The 14,939-nt window shown below is 29.3% G+C and overlaps 1 protein-coding gene across 1 annotated transcript in view; it reads left to right on the top strand.

The window, feature by feature from the left end:
• The first annotated feature begins 14,597 nt into the window (after positions 1–14,597).
• LOC107447768 (cysteine-rich venom protein AnHyalC) overlaps positions 14,598–14,939 on the top strand; it is a 163,317-nt gene continuing 162,975 nt past the window's right edge. Inside the window, exon 1 of the mRNA XM_016062772.5 lies at positions 14,598–14,736. The gene's annotated coding sequence lies outside the window, so the exon portion shown is untranslated. The remainder of the gene's footprint in view (positions 14,737–14,939) is intronic.

The raw sequence follows: 14,939 nt of genomic DNA, 5'->3' as shown, positions 1-14,939 counted from the left end.
TTAAAGCAGAAAATATTTTATTGCTCCACTGGAAGAAGAAAATATTTTCAACAAAATGTTATTTTGATATTTTATTGACCGGTACTGTATAAAACAAGAAAATTTCTATTATTCAAATAATTTCTTTCACTTTTTACTTCCATTCAAATACTGTGAAGACTTTTCCAGAAACAAGTTTTAAAATATTTGATTATAATATTTCGAATATTAAATATTTTAATGTATGCACATATCTGTGAAAAATATCAAAATAAATGTTTCAATGACTGCATTCATAGCATTTTAAATGATTGATGCTACAATTGATCTTCATCGATATTGTTCAGATTTGCAAGAATTTATTTATGGGTGTGTATTAAAATGACTCTCTTCCGTACACAAGTTTTGTTAGTCACAACCGGAGTAATATTGCAAACAAAGAGTGAGTTACTTCTATAGAAATCATTCTTAATACTTTCGTTCGTACACAAAATGTATAATGTATTGTAATTGAAAGATTAAAATAAATGCGATATTCATTCCAGTGTCGTTGAAATTTATTTTATTCATATCAATTACCTAATATCCATAAATTTTATTTTAAAAATTTAATAATAAAGCATGTTTTAAGAATAAAGCAATAACCTGGATTTAATGTAGAAATGAAGACTTATATTGACATCGCCTTATATTAGACATTGCCTTGCCATAAAGAACTCAAAATTTGAAATTTTTTATTCATTCTTAGCATCTCTGTATGATAAACTACATCTTTCAAAAAGAGAAAAAAATAAATTAGTTTTAAAATTTTATTTTAGCGATTATAATGACAAAGAAAATAGTTGTCAATACTTCGCGAAATCATTCGTGAAGCACTTTTGTTCTCTGTGTTCATGTTAACCTAATTTTAAAAACGTAACTTTCTGTCTCTTTGCAATTTATTTTTTTACTGTAAAATATAGTTTGGAAGATCAGCTAGAAATACGGTAGCTTTCATTTGTTCATATCTTTTTGCCTTATGACATTGTTTATTGTTCATAAGCTACGTTTTCCAAATAAATGCTTCTCGACCCAAAAAAACTGTTAGGAATCTTCCTTAAAAGATTCCTAACAGTTTGTAATTATTTACTTAACAATAACACAGCATAATTTATTATAATTAACTAACAATTTCTAACTATTCATTGATGGAGGGACTGTTTGCTTGTATCGTTTTTGCACATGTTTGAATGAACCAAGTTAGCAAAATACAACTTTTATTTTGCACTTTTTGCTGTTGCTATTTTTATGTTAGAGACATTTTTTTCTGTCATAAAAATTAAAAATATGATGAATTTATCAACTAAATGATATATACTGGTATGATTACTTTTGGACATAATTGCCATGAAGATTCGTACCTTTGGCTGATAAAAGAAGCTTTGAAATCTTTTTGAAAATTGTTGCTTCCTGTGATGAAAAATGAGCTTTATATGAGACCAATGAAAAATCATCCTTCTTAATTGTGACCATTAGTTCTCCCGTCTTCCAGCGATGACAAATGAGTCTGAACCTGAAAATTGCTTTCTTGCTTCTCCAGGCCAAAGTAGAGTTTAAAACAACCATTAAGCCCAGATCAGATCTCTTGTAGACTGGCGAATTGTTAGTCATGATTAAAGAGGAATGCTTACCATTGGTATGGTGTAAAGATCCAAGTTTCCAGATCGGTATAAAAAGTAATTTCAAAGCCCACCCCGACCATCTCGCAGCACTGGCTTCAACGTTTTTTGAATTCAACTTTTCAGGGACATTTTATTTATAATCCCATTTTAAAATTGCTGTTATGCAAAAAGAAACGATGATAGCAATTATTTCCACATGTTATGCTCTGTGCAAATGTTGCGTTAAAATAAATAATTAAACATATAATAGTTTTGATGAAACTTTGTAAAGTTAAAAAAATAAATTTTCCAGTGATTTTATAAGGAGTGAAAATACTATTCCCATAAAAATACAATGCATGAGTATACTGACTTCTGTGATTTATTTACTAAAATATGCTCAACCTTATTCTGCTATTTCTTGTCCGGCCATTCAAAATATAATTTGAAAGATGGGCTATAAGTTTTATTTATTTATTCTTTAATTAATTTAAAGATAAATTTTCCAATTTGTCTGAAGACAAATAAATCGAATGTTTATTTGTATTTTAAACACCCAAACTGCAAGGAGGTCATACGAACCCGTTCACCTACTTTGGGCAAAATTGCGACACTTGCTCTGAAGAGTTTCTCTATCTGCTTCACCTTAGGTGGTTATTTTGTAGAGGTTAAGAATTTAATGCAATGAACCAGAAGATTCAGTAACTGCTATCCTCTTGTGAAAAATTATTTTCAGCAAGCGTCAATCAATCTTTTTTGAAAAACCAATTTCATTTTTCATGTGTAAGCACGGGCATTGACGCTTGATTTTAGGCATTTTCCACAGATAATTGTAATGAGCTAAAATAACGTTTTCTCATTCTAATTTGTTTGAAAAGACTTTACTTTATCTTGCACTGTTATATAATCTCACAATTTCGTAATCATAATTTTCATAATCATTATACCATAATTTCTAAATAGATGCTACGGTTTCCTTAATGTTTCGTGAACAACATGAACTCTGCTAAGATAATAATATACAGATGTTTGCTTCTGTCAGCATAAGATTCTGATGAAAATAATAAGACCCAACTGTAACACAGTATGCTTGATGGTAAGAACTTCATTGGCTTCAAAAAATGTGAAGATGGTAATAAAAGTTAACATGTTTCGAGAGCTCAAAAATAAACGCTCATTCCAAAGACTCTCCAGACGTAAATGAAGAAAACAAGTGATTTGAAACAGAAAACGTAAAGTTTCAAAATAAAAATAAAAAATAAAAGTAAATAATAAAACTTGACAAATCGCAGTATCCGAGAATGAAATAGAAAATTAAAGTCTAAATTTTTTCTGGTTTATCCGATATAGCCAAAATTGCACTGGCATGATATTCATTCTCTGTTTCACTCTTGGTCTACCACGGTTTTTCTTGTTTCGTTTTTCGCTTTTATTTTTCATTGGCAACCATACATTTTTCGTTTTGAATTAATTTTGATTTCCTTATTATTGTCTGGCGAGATTGAAAAGGGGTGCCCATTTTTGAGTGCTCTAAACATTTGCTTCAAACAATGCCTTTCTCAAGGTTTGCCAGACGAGCCGTGAATTTTTGAGCTCTTGAAATATGTCGACTTTTATTTAAGTCCTTATGTTTTTTGAAGTTAATTAAATTTTTATCTTTCCGCTACAGTTTCTTGGTATTATTCATTTAGTATCACAGTATATTAAATTAAAATACTTAATGCGATATTAAAATAAGTTTTACGTAAGATAATAATTTCGGATCTTAATAGATTGGAAGAAAAAAAAAACAATAATATATAATTCATCATAACTTTCTAAAAAATCGAAGCACAGAAATTTTTATTTATTTATATTTCATTTTATTCAACTTTACTTTACTTTATTTTTTATTTGTTTATTTTTTTGACTGCTGCTCTGAAAATATCTTTTTTATGATGTTAAGCGACTCCGTCTACAATTGAAGTTGAATAAGATACCGGAATGGCCCCTGGAATCAGAGTTAAATAGCTACAAGGTCAAAAATTTCAAACATTTTTCGCCCTATTCGAATTTTTTGAAAATATATATCTATTCTAGATGTGTTTAAAGATATACTTATGGGTATATTTCAATAGAATTGATATTTTTGCTTGAAATTATTAAAGTTAAATGATTAAATGCATTGAATTGTATAGTGGGGCTTTTGAATGATTTTGCTGATATTTTCTTAACAAATTGAAAGTTTAATTTCAAATAAATTTACTGATTCAACTAACTGATTCAAGCAATAAAATGCTTCGTCTAAACAGATTTTAATTCTAGGATTAATGAAATCATTGCCACGGATCAATTGAGCATCAATGAAACACTGACATTCTTGAAACACTATGAAAAGTTTGAACATTATTCATTCAATGAAACACTAACTCCTTACGGAAAAATTTAAGAACAATTTCTATTCACAATTTCTGAAAAAAATTACAATTATTTCATGAACATACTAATTGCAACAATTTTTAATTCAAATTTTTTTTAATATACTCTGTTTTAGTATTAAGAAAAATCTAAAGTCAGAAAGACAAAAAAACAATATTTTGAGATAATTATAAAAATACCATGGTTTAAAAATCTTTTTATATTCTTCTATTTTTAGTATTTGCTGAACATAATAAGGCATATCGAGCATTTTTTGATATAACTTTTTTCCCTGAATTGTGAGAAATAATAATAACAACTTTTTGCTAGCAAATTTTTTCAGCATTATCTTTTTCAAGCGGTCAAATTTCTTAAAGTTAGTGAGCAAAAATAAGTTTGAACGTCAAAATTAAATTGCAGTACTAAAGTTTTTTGTCCATAAACAAAAAGAGACCAGTTGTATTTTTTTGTGTTGCACATATAAGCATATCTAATTTTGCATGTATGAATATTATTTTTATTACTCAAATAAGAAACAATAAGAGAAACAGTCAATAATTTATTTTCATTTTCCGAAAAAATAGTATGCTTAGTAAATAGTCAGCTATTTTACATCAAGTAATTTTAAAGCAGCAGAATGTCTCTAATTTCTTAACAAGGTTTAGTTCTGATTAACTGGGAATGATTCTAAGCTTTCTTTTATTTAAAACTTGACAATAAGTTAAAAACAAATGTTTCATTTAAAGGAAAACCTATAAATTAATGTGCTAAGAACTAAATTAGTGTATTATTTAAAAAATAATCCACGCGGTAGTGTAAAGAATAAAATTTTGAAACTTGTAAATATGTAATTAAATAGTTGGTAAAATATTTCTGTTAAACACGCGTGGTCACATAATTAAAAAAAATTATCTTAAGATTAAGATGTTTAAGACGATATATAAGATGTTGAGAAAGTTTAAGATGTTTAGAAATGTTATCTACAAATTCGACAAATCTATTCTCTTTGTAGTGAAATGAAATATCAAAATACGATTTCAGATAATTATCGTTGATATTACAAATTTGTTTAAGAAAATATAACGATATCTTTTATAAAACTTATATCTTCAGTTAAGCTCTAATTGCTTAACAATTATAAAATATATTTTGAAAAAATTGCTAAATGTATTATAAAAAATCTCTGAATACGTATGTAGGTTACTAAAAAAGATGAAGCATAATTACATTCTATCTGAAACATGCCTTTATAAAACTCGACATTCGATGAATATAATGATTTATTCAAATCTCTTTACTAAATTACGAATAAAATTTAAGACTGCTTAAAAAGAAACATCGTATTTCACAATTAAAAAATAAATAAATTGACTATCAGTGAAAAATATGAATAAAATTTTACGCTACGCTCCATGTCAGTCAAGTTTCTCATAAGTTTACAACATTCAAATATTAATCGTCTCATTTAAATATTCCGTTATTGTCTCCAAATTATTTTCTTAAAAATAATTAATTTCAATTTTTCTCGGCTTCTTCTAAATAAAGACAGTTGAAACTTCATATTTCTCAATTGAAAAATACGTGGATTAATATGGTATAAAAATGTATGCCTCATAATTCAAAATTTTTTCATCCACAGTTTTAATTAAATAATAAAAATAAAATAAATAACAATAAAAAATTATCGTTTGTATTTAATTATCTTTGGGTAAGCGGGTTTCATTTACGGGTGCAATTATTTGAAATTGCTCAATCGGTTTTAAAGATATGACTAAAAACGCAAAATGCGAAATTAACATTAAGGCTATCAAACTTTCAAACCAACTATTCGGACCACTATTTATCCCCCCTTTAGGTTAAGAATCCAAATATGTAAAATCTCTCTCTCTCTCTCTCTCTCTCTCTCTCTCTATATATATATATATATATATATATATATATATATATATATATATATATATATATATATATATATATATATATATATATATATATATATATATATATATATATATATATATATATATATATATATATATATATATATATATATATATATATATTAATTAGTAAATAGCATGGAATAATAATTGGCATATGCCGGCCAGGTGGCCGAGCGGTTAGCGTGTCTGACTGCGAAGCCATAGGCAGCGGGTTCGAATCCCGCTCTGGGCATGGATGGTTCTCTCTCTCTTTGTGCTGTCCTCTGTTGTGTGTGTGTATGATGTGTGAATGTGGCCCACCCTATAAACGGGTTTGTGGCAGTGTGGCGTGGGCAATGTTGCTCGCCTCCGTGACTTTGGTTCACAGGTGCCCACTGGGTAGCGCGAAATGAGCAACAATTCTGGCATAGTATAGGCAAAGATTCAAATTCAATGCCTGCCATTGGAAAAAAAAATAGAAAAAAATAATTGGCATATTTGAGGTGACAGGTCACATCTAGAAACCATTAAGATAAGCACATAGAACGGGAAAATCTAATCATTAGAACAGGAGTTATTCAAGGTGATATCTTTTTTTTGTGTACACTAAGCAGGAAATATAGGAATAAAACAAGAATGAGTAATTGGAAAGTTTACTTATAGGGTTATAAAAATTGAAATTTTCACTATACAAATTTATACATAATTTTTAAGCATGTAAATATAATATACGAAATTGAACTTTGAAAGAAATTGTTCTAAAAGGGTGTTGTGAAGTAAAACTTTTGGAATCTCTTTGATTATTTATTTTACTAATTTATTCATTGCAATATTTTGTCCAGTATTTTTTGTTTCTTATAAGTTTAAGTATTTCTTTAGCATTCAGATATTAAAAAATTAGAGAGTTTATGGTTTTCCCTCAAAGAAATTTTATTATATTTTTCGTTTGTAAAAAAATATATTGTACAATATAAAAAAAATACAACTGGAGTTTTTATATTAGAAAATAGAAACTAACGAGTTATTGTGTTAACTACCGTAAATTATCCACAACACTATTCTAAAAAGAATGTACTTAAATATTGTACGAAAGTGTTTTATAAGTAAATGTAATCAAATCATTAAACGTGATTCGGCATGCAGTATTTCAAAACATTTTGTGTATTAAAAATTAATCATTCTACAATTCTCTTTAAGCCGACCGGTCTGTGTAGGGGGCAGGGAACTGTCCTTGCATCGGAAAGGTTCTGGGTTCGAATCCCGGGCAAGGCATGGATGTTTCTTTCTATCTGTGTTCTATGTCCTTTCTCCTTTGTGTGTGAATGTGTGAATGCGACCCGCCCTATAAACGGGTTGTGGTAGTGCTACGTGGGCGACGCTGCTCCACTTCGCCACAGGTGCCCATTGGGTAACGAAAAGAGAGTTAGCAGTTCTGGCACTTTCTGTGACCAATGGACAATAGTTCCAAGTGCCCACCATTAAAAAAAACATTCTCTTTAAAATTTTTGAAAACTAAATGCTTATCATAATTTGAATACAAGATAAATCACCTTTTTATTTTGTGTTTAAAAGCGTCAGTAGCAGAAAAGCAGTTATTTAACATGATTTTTTTTTAAATCGAAGGTTGCTTTGCTTCACTCGCAATATGCTACAGTTCATTCTAAATGATATAAAAAATTATTTCTAAATGATATTAAAAAATTTTATTTCATTACTTTCTCATTTTGAATTCATCTTAGAAAATGTTCCTACTCTCATTACTCACTTAAAAATTTAAATTTTGTTCAAAAGAATTCTGATAAGAAAATTATTATATTTATCTTAGTGCCTCGTTGCTTGGTGAAAACTAATAAATTTTTTTTTGTTCTTCGAGGTTTGTGACTGACTTTGTTTAAATTTCTACCTTTATTTTCGATTTTTCCCCTCTCGTTTTTTTAATTTTTTTTATTTTATCTTGCAGGTATAATAAAAGGACAGTAAAAAAAATTTTTTTTTGCAGCCACACATTCTCAGAACTGAAGTTAAGAGGGAATTTTAAATTTCAAATAAATTTTGCAATTGTTTAAAGTTTTCAATTTTTGATGAAATTTAAAGGTTAGCACAAGAATCTCCGTCTTTTGGAAGACAAAATGGCTAACAGTCTGTTTTCATTCAAAAATAATTTTTTTAGGATATTTTAAATCAAGGGATTTCATATTAATATTTATGTAAACTAATATAGGGGATCAAATATTGTTACTTTCATCTTAATAATAGTTCTCGATCTGCTGCTTTGGCAAAATGCTAATTTCAGGATGAGATTGAAATGCGTATTTTGTTGAAATATGAGTCTAGATAGTTTATTACAGGGCTCGAAAAACAGCCCGTCCGCCCGTCCTCGGCGGTCAAAAATTCCCCGCGGACAACAAATTTCTCGAATCCAGCGTCCGCGCGGACGGCCATTTTCCCGTTAATGTTTGTGATACATTTTCAATTTTTGTTATCTTACAAGAGTCTAGCGATTCACTTCTAAAATAACCCTCTAATCTCGAAATACAGCAACATACTGCTCATGGTGGAATTGATGTTTTCTCTGTCTGGGAGTACTGCAGCTGTTGAAAGGGGCTTTTCAGCAATGAACTTACAAAAAAAAAAAAAAAAAACACATTACTAACTGGTCTTAAACAAAAAGCGTTAAACGCATTTATGAACATCTACCTAAATGGAAAACCTCTTTCAGACTTCTGTGCAGAAACCTCTGTAAATCATTGGCTTGATTGTGGAACTGGCAAACGTCATATTTCATTCATTTAAAAAACGTAGTACCATCGGATAAATTGACATGATAATTGACAGATAACTTAACCTTTGTTATCTAAATTATTTCGTCAAAGAAATAAATTATTTCATAATAGAAATACTAGGTTTTACTATTAGTAACCTAGTATTTCTTTTATTACTGTATAATGTAATCCTAGTATTTGTAATCCTAGTAACTACTAATTCATTGCGCAATTTATATAAATGTTTGTAATAAATAAGAGAAAATTATATTTTTATTTATTTAGAAGCGACGGGTTAGTTTCAAAGGAGGACGGGTACATTGTTGGACAAGCCGTCCTCGGGGACGGGTAAAATTTCTGAGTTTTTTCGAGCCCTGATTTATTATGTAAGAATATGAATACAGAATTTTCTTTATTTCAGCCAATTTTTTTTCCGTCACAGAATTAAGTTAGGCGAAAACTGTTCGCAGTCGAATTATGATATTTTTTGCAGCCTCCAATTTTTATATCTGAAGAGGAACCTTAATTTGCTCAGATTTCTAATTATTGTTTGAGTCATTAAATTGTAAAGTTCTTTTTAACGAATGAATACTAATTAGTAATCCACTTCAATACATATATATATAGTTTTACAACTTTATTAGTAATGAACAGTGACAAAACAGACTCAATGCGAAGCTCGTTATGGCTCTAATTCGGAAGATGATAGTCGACCTTGTGATTGTGAAGTTCGAAAATATAGCATGTTACAGTTCAATTATTAGAAGTAACTACTTTGTGCATTATATTATTTTCTTTTTATTTAACAGAAATAGGATCACAAATTGTAGAATGAAATTAATCTACTTTTACTTGTAACTTTAAATCAATAATTAGAATTTTAATATTTAAACTAAACATTAAGTTTTGCGTATAGATTTTTTTTTTATTGAAGGGGCACTTCTGGCCGAGGGAGAAAAAGGGCAGGGTTAAAAATCCCTATTTTCCCGGGGCAAGGCTTGTATAGGATATAATGCAGGAACGGGTATTTTTTAAGTAAATGAAAAATTACTTCGGAATGTCACCATCGAAAGGACTTTTTAATGAATATTCATGTCTTTTAATAATTTTTAATGAACATTATATCTGATTCTTTATTTGGATTTGTGTGTATTTTGAACCATCTTGCCAAATGTGATTATCTAAGAACTTAATCTGATCTTAGGAGCTTTTCCTAGAGCACACTGCTATCAGCTGCGGAACATGCTGTCTTATGACTTCAGATCGCATAAATTTAAAAACGTAATGCTTTGTAGAAATAAAACTTGTAAATTATTATGACCTAAACGTGTAATTTATTACTTAAACCTTGTGGTGACGTAATCCTCCAAAAAAGTTTATTTTTTTTTTAAATTTTCTCCAAACACTTCATTATATTATATGGAAAATTTCATAATCTTTTCTCTAATAGTTTCGACTGTAAGCAACTTTAAAATGGAATCATTTAATTATGATTATCTTGCACACTATGGTAACTATATAAAACAGTATCAACTAATTATCTAAGAACTTAACCTGATCATAGAGACTTTTCCTAGAGCAATCTACTGTCAGCTGCGGAACATACTATCTTATGATTTCAGATCATAGCATAAAATTAAAAACGTAATGCTTTGTTGAAATAAAATTTTTGAATTATTATAACCTAAGCGCGTAATTTATTACCTAAACCTTGTGGTAGCGAAATTTAAAATTTTTTTTAAATTTGTCTAAACACTTCATTATAATACATGGAAAATTTCATAACCTTTTTTCTAATAGTTTCGACTGTAAGTAACTTTAAAATATAATAAATTAATTATGATTATCTTATACACCAGGTAACTATATAAAACAGTATCAACAAAAAATTATTATTTTGTTTTATTGTTACTCCAAAAAACCCCATCAAAATTCTTCTATTCTCTATTTGCAAATTATATCCTTACGTTACCTCCTTATGCCACAAACGTTAGGCTTTTTCGGAAAAAATAAAATAATCTGTATTTTTATTTGCTGAAAATGCTCTGACCAAAAAGAGTTGCGATTTCTCTTCAGACAATAGTAAATTTTATCAAAATTCAAAACACCTAAGTCATAACTTAATGAAAAATAAAAATCATCTTCATATGATTCTTAACTCTTTCAAATGAACCTAGTTGAAACAGTAGTATAGTTAAGCAGAATTGCGTTCAGGGAAACAAACTGGTAGGAAAAATGTTTGAAAACTCACTGTTCTACCATTTATTGTTCTCAGAACGATCCCTAGCAAAGATTCTCTGACAGAAATATTTTTCTTTTTTGCAAATACAGTCAAACCCCGCTATAGTGAACCTTCAAGGGACCGAAATTTTGGTTCACTATATCCGGGAGTTCACTATATCCGTTACGCAGGCAATTTACTTAATGGCTCCCAAACTCCCCCCTTTTATTACATTATATTCATATAAATGACTGAAAAATATTATGTAGTAGCAAAAAATGCGTTATTTTTCATCACTCTTCGTCTTGCGTACAAATAAAAATTAGTAGTCTTTAGCTGATGAGCAATTCTCAACATCAGATATGGAAATACTTCCCGACTCTCAGATAATTTTTCCTGAATTTCTGTGATTCCGCTTTTTAAACCTGTCTAACCTGCCATTAGAGCACATAAAAGTAGTTTCCATAGATGGTTTTAAAAATTGGTATATGTATTTATTTTGAAGTAAAAATTTCAAAATTATTACAAAGAAAATGGGGAGGGAAATCAGTCGAAGACAGAAAAAAGTTCATTATATCCAACTTCCTCACTTTTTTGGTTCACTATATCCATTAAAAATAACATTATACGTGTATAGCAAGGCACGGGACCGAGCATTTCGTTCACTATATCCGGGAGTTCACTATAAGCCGTGTTCACTATAGCGGGGTTTGACTGTACAATTGGATAGGTAAAGTAGTGAGTTTCCAAAAGCTCTTTTTGAAATTTTGCTACTTATTTTTTTAGTTTTCCCGTCAAGCGCATCAGGCTAAGTAATGTATAACGTTATGACGCAATTAAGATGTTACTGGTTGTTAATTTAAATGCTGGAATCCACAGTTATATTACTAAAGTGTGATTAAAATTATTAATTTTCTATGATTGTGTCTTAGTTTTGCCTTCAATAAGATACAAGGTTAGTGAAAAAGTTTTTCCAGATCAAAAATGTCTTGTAGAATATGTAAATTGCGTTAAATTTAAAAATCTAATTTTAATCTACGAGTATGCCTTGGAAACCCATATGATTTGATTTAGAAGCCAAATACAAATTTTATTCAGAGTTAATTTGTTAATTGGACTTTTTATCAAATATAAAATCTTTGCAACCACAAATGACACCATTTCTACTTTGCGTAGGATGGATTTACTAATAGAAGGATGCCCTAAATTAGACTGGTGGTTTTTAAAACTTGATTAGAAGAAAAGGTATATATATATATATATATATATATATATATATATATATATATATATATATATATATATATATATATATATATATATATATATATATATATATATATATTTCTTTTTATCAAAAAAATAATTTTTGCAGCAAATTTACGAAATTATGAATCCCCCCCCCCAAGAGTTTTTGTTTTCAGTTTAAAATTTGCTCATTAGATGGCACCGTAATTAGTAAATGTTGTTAGTCAAAGGGAAACAACTGATAATCACATCACACTTTTTCAAACTCTTTCAATGTATGAAATTCCCTCAATGAAATTTTCGAAATGTTCATCATCAGTCACAATCACATGTCTTAATCAGAGAACGAAAATTTTATACATTAATATCTAATGGGAGAAATGATAATTAATGCAGCGCCTTTAGTTGAAAAACTTTTGAACTAAAACCAAGAATTCTGCGAGAAAAAATTTATGCCTCGTCCACGTAGTTTTGGGGACAAATGACCCTCCGAAATTATGTATATTACTTAATTAATGAGCTACTGTACGATAAGTAGAATGTAGATATTAAAATCTTTTATTATTTATTTTTTGTAATTTAAGCGTTTGTTACTGTTGTAGTCGGCCATTAAGGCAGAGGGGGTACGATTGTTCTTGTTTTCCAGTGGTGCCATCTATGACTAAGAATTCGACTCTTTACACACCCATACGTCACACCTGTTGATAGGGCGGATTCATTCACACATCCATTCATTCATCCACAGATCGTAATTTTGTCCTGAACCAGAGAACGATCCATCTCCAATTCAGTACCCCCAGAGGTATTGATTTGTTATGGTAACATTGAGGACTTTGTGACGCGACAGATTTAACGTACACCAGTCACCATTTACTGAACGCGGAGATTTTGGACTGCTAGATTCGAACTCCCGTTCTCACAAACGTGAGTCCAGTTTCCTACCAACCAGGCTATCATCTGTTATTCGGTTATAAAAATTTTGAAAAGCGTATGATTAATTTAGCACACCTTGTATTTAAATAGCTTAAATTTTTAACGAGTAAGTACTTTTTTTGAAATTTTAATTCTTTTATGAAAAAGTTTTCATATAACGTTTTTAGAGCTTGTTTAGGTTGAATATTAATGCTCGTATACATAGTAAGCTACTGACCGGATTCTGTTGGAGTCATGGAACTGGCCTTGCATCAGAACTATTCTGGGTTCGAATCCCAGGCAAGGCATGGATGTTCCTTCATCCTCTGCACTATCTGTCCTTACTGTGGGAGCAACGTTGGCGTACCTGACATGGTGCTCCTGAAAAAGAGGCCAACAAATCTGCCCTGTAAATACCTGAATTGACGAAATGTTAACACAGGTTGCCATTGGAAAAAATATTTGGTGGGTTATCAGAAGAAACATCAGTGTTACAACAGCTGACCTTCTAGAAAATATTTCTCCATGCGGTTTGCCAGATCTCGCAAGTTCAGTATACCCTTATTTTTAAAGCCGAGTTGAAGGAGTCCAGTCATCGAAGTTTCGTATTTCTTCTAGCTCTACCTCCTATGTGTTTTTGTTCAAAAATCTTATGTATTGAGCTATTTGTACCTAAACGGCAAATAAGCCCTGTTTTACTTAACTAGTTTTTTTCAATTGAATGTCTTTATAAATTTTGCAAATTTTTGTATAGTTCTTCTCTTATAGAAATTGCCCCTTTTGATTCTGACGTATAACAGTTTTATATAGTAGTAGTTTTGTATCTATTTTTATGTATGTATTAAGAAGGAATTATTTTGAAGGAAAGAAGAAATTATTTGTTTTGTTGATAAGAAACTTTTTCCTCTAACAACTATTTTAAAGTATTTTCTTCCTCTAGCTCTAACTCCTATGTGTTTTTGTTCAAAAATCTTATGTATTGAGCTATTTGTACCTAAACGGCAAATAAGCCCTGCTTCACTTTACTAGTTTTTTTTAATTAAATGTCTTTATAAATTTTGAAAATTTTTTGTATTAGCTCTTCTCTTATAGAAATTGCTGCTTTTGATTCTGACGTATAATAGTTTTATTTCGTAGTAGTTTTGTATCTATTTTATGTATGTTGATCTGAAGAAGGGATTATTTGTTTGCTGATAAAAAACCTTTTTCCGGTAACAATTATTTTGAAATATCTTCTATGATCCAACCACATGCTTAATATAAGTTGGCTTTTAATTTACAGAAAGTGAAAAATTTACGCAAAGAAAAGTAAATAATTTGTTACGTTTTAAATTTTCTTTTGATTCTTCACATAGAAAATAGTTCATAGAAAATTCTGACGAGAATGTAACAAAAGTATACTGAAAACGAATACTTATGTTACAGTTTCTATTCTTTTTCCAGTTGAAAGGCGTAACAAATCGAACTGACGTTTCCCAGGCTAGGTGAAGAGTATTTCAATTGAAATATTTTTGTTGCATTTTTATTATAGAATTACTCTCATGGAATCTAGTTTTTGACACCTTAGTTTTATTTCTGCTCATTTCTGTTGATCAAATTATGTTTGTTCACTATTATGAAACTCATTTATCTACGAGTTAGCCAGCCACTCAAAGGTATATATTTATAATTATTTACTAAGATTTAAGACAATGCATTTTTAATTGTAAGATGCATAATTGCCTAGTTTCAATAAAAATATCTGAAATTCGTATGAAATTGGTCGAATAATCTAGAAAAAGTAACATTTAAAAATACAAATTTTTTTAAGAAAAATTATGGCTTAAATAATTTGTCTAACTTCGTTCAATGTTAAGAT

The sequence above is a fragment of the Parasteatoda tepidariorum genome, chromosome 12, assembly GCF_982258835.1.
Source record: "Parasteatoda tepidariorum strain Cologne lab strain chromosome 12, Ptep-v5.0, whole genome shotgun sequence".
NCBI lineage: Eukaryota > Metazoa > Arthropoda > Arachnida > Araneae > Theridiidae > Parasteatoda > Parasteatoda tepidariorum.
This window is presented reverse-complemented; position numbering and strand designations above follow the sequence as displayed.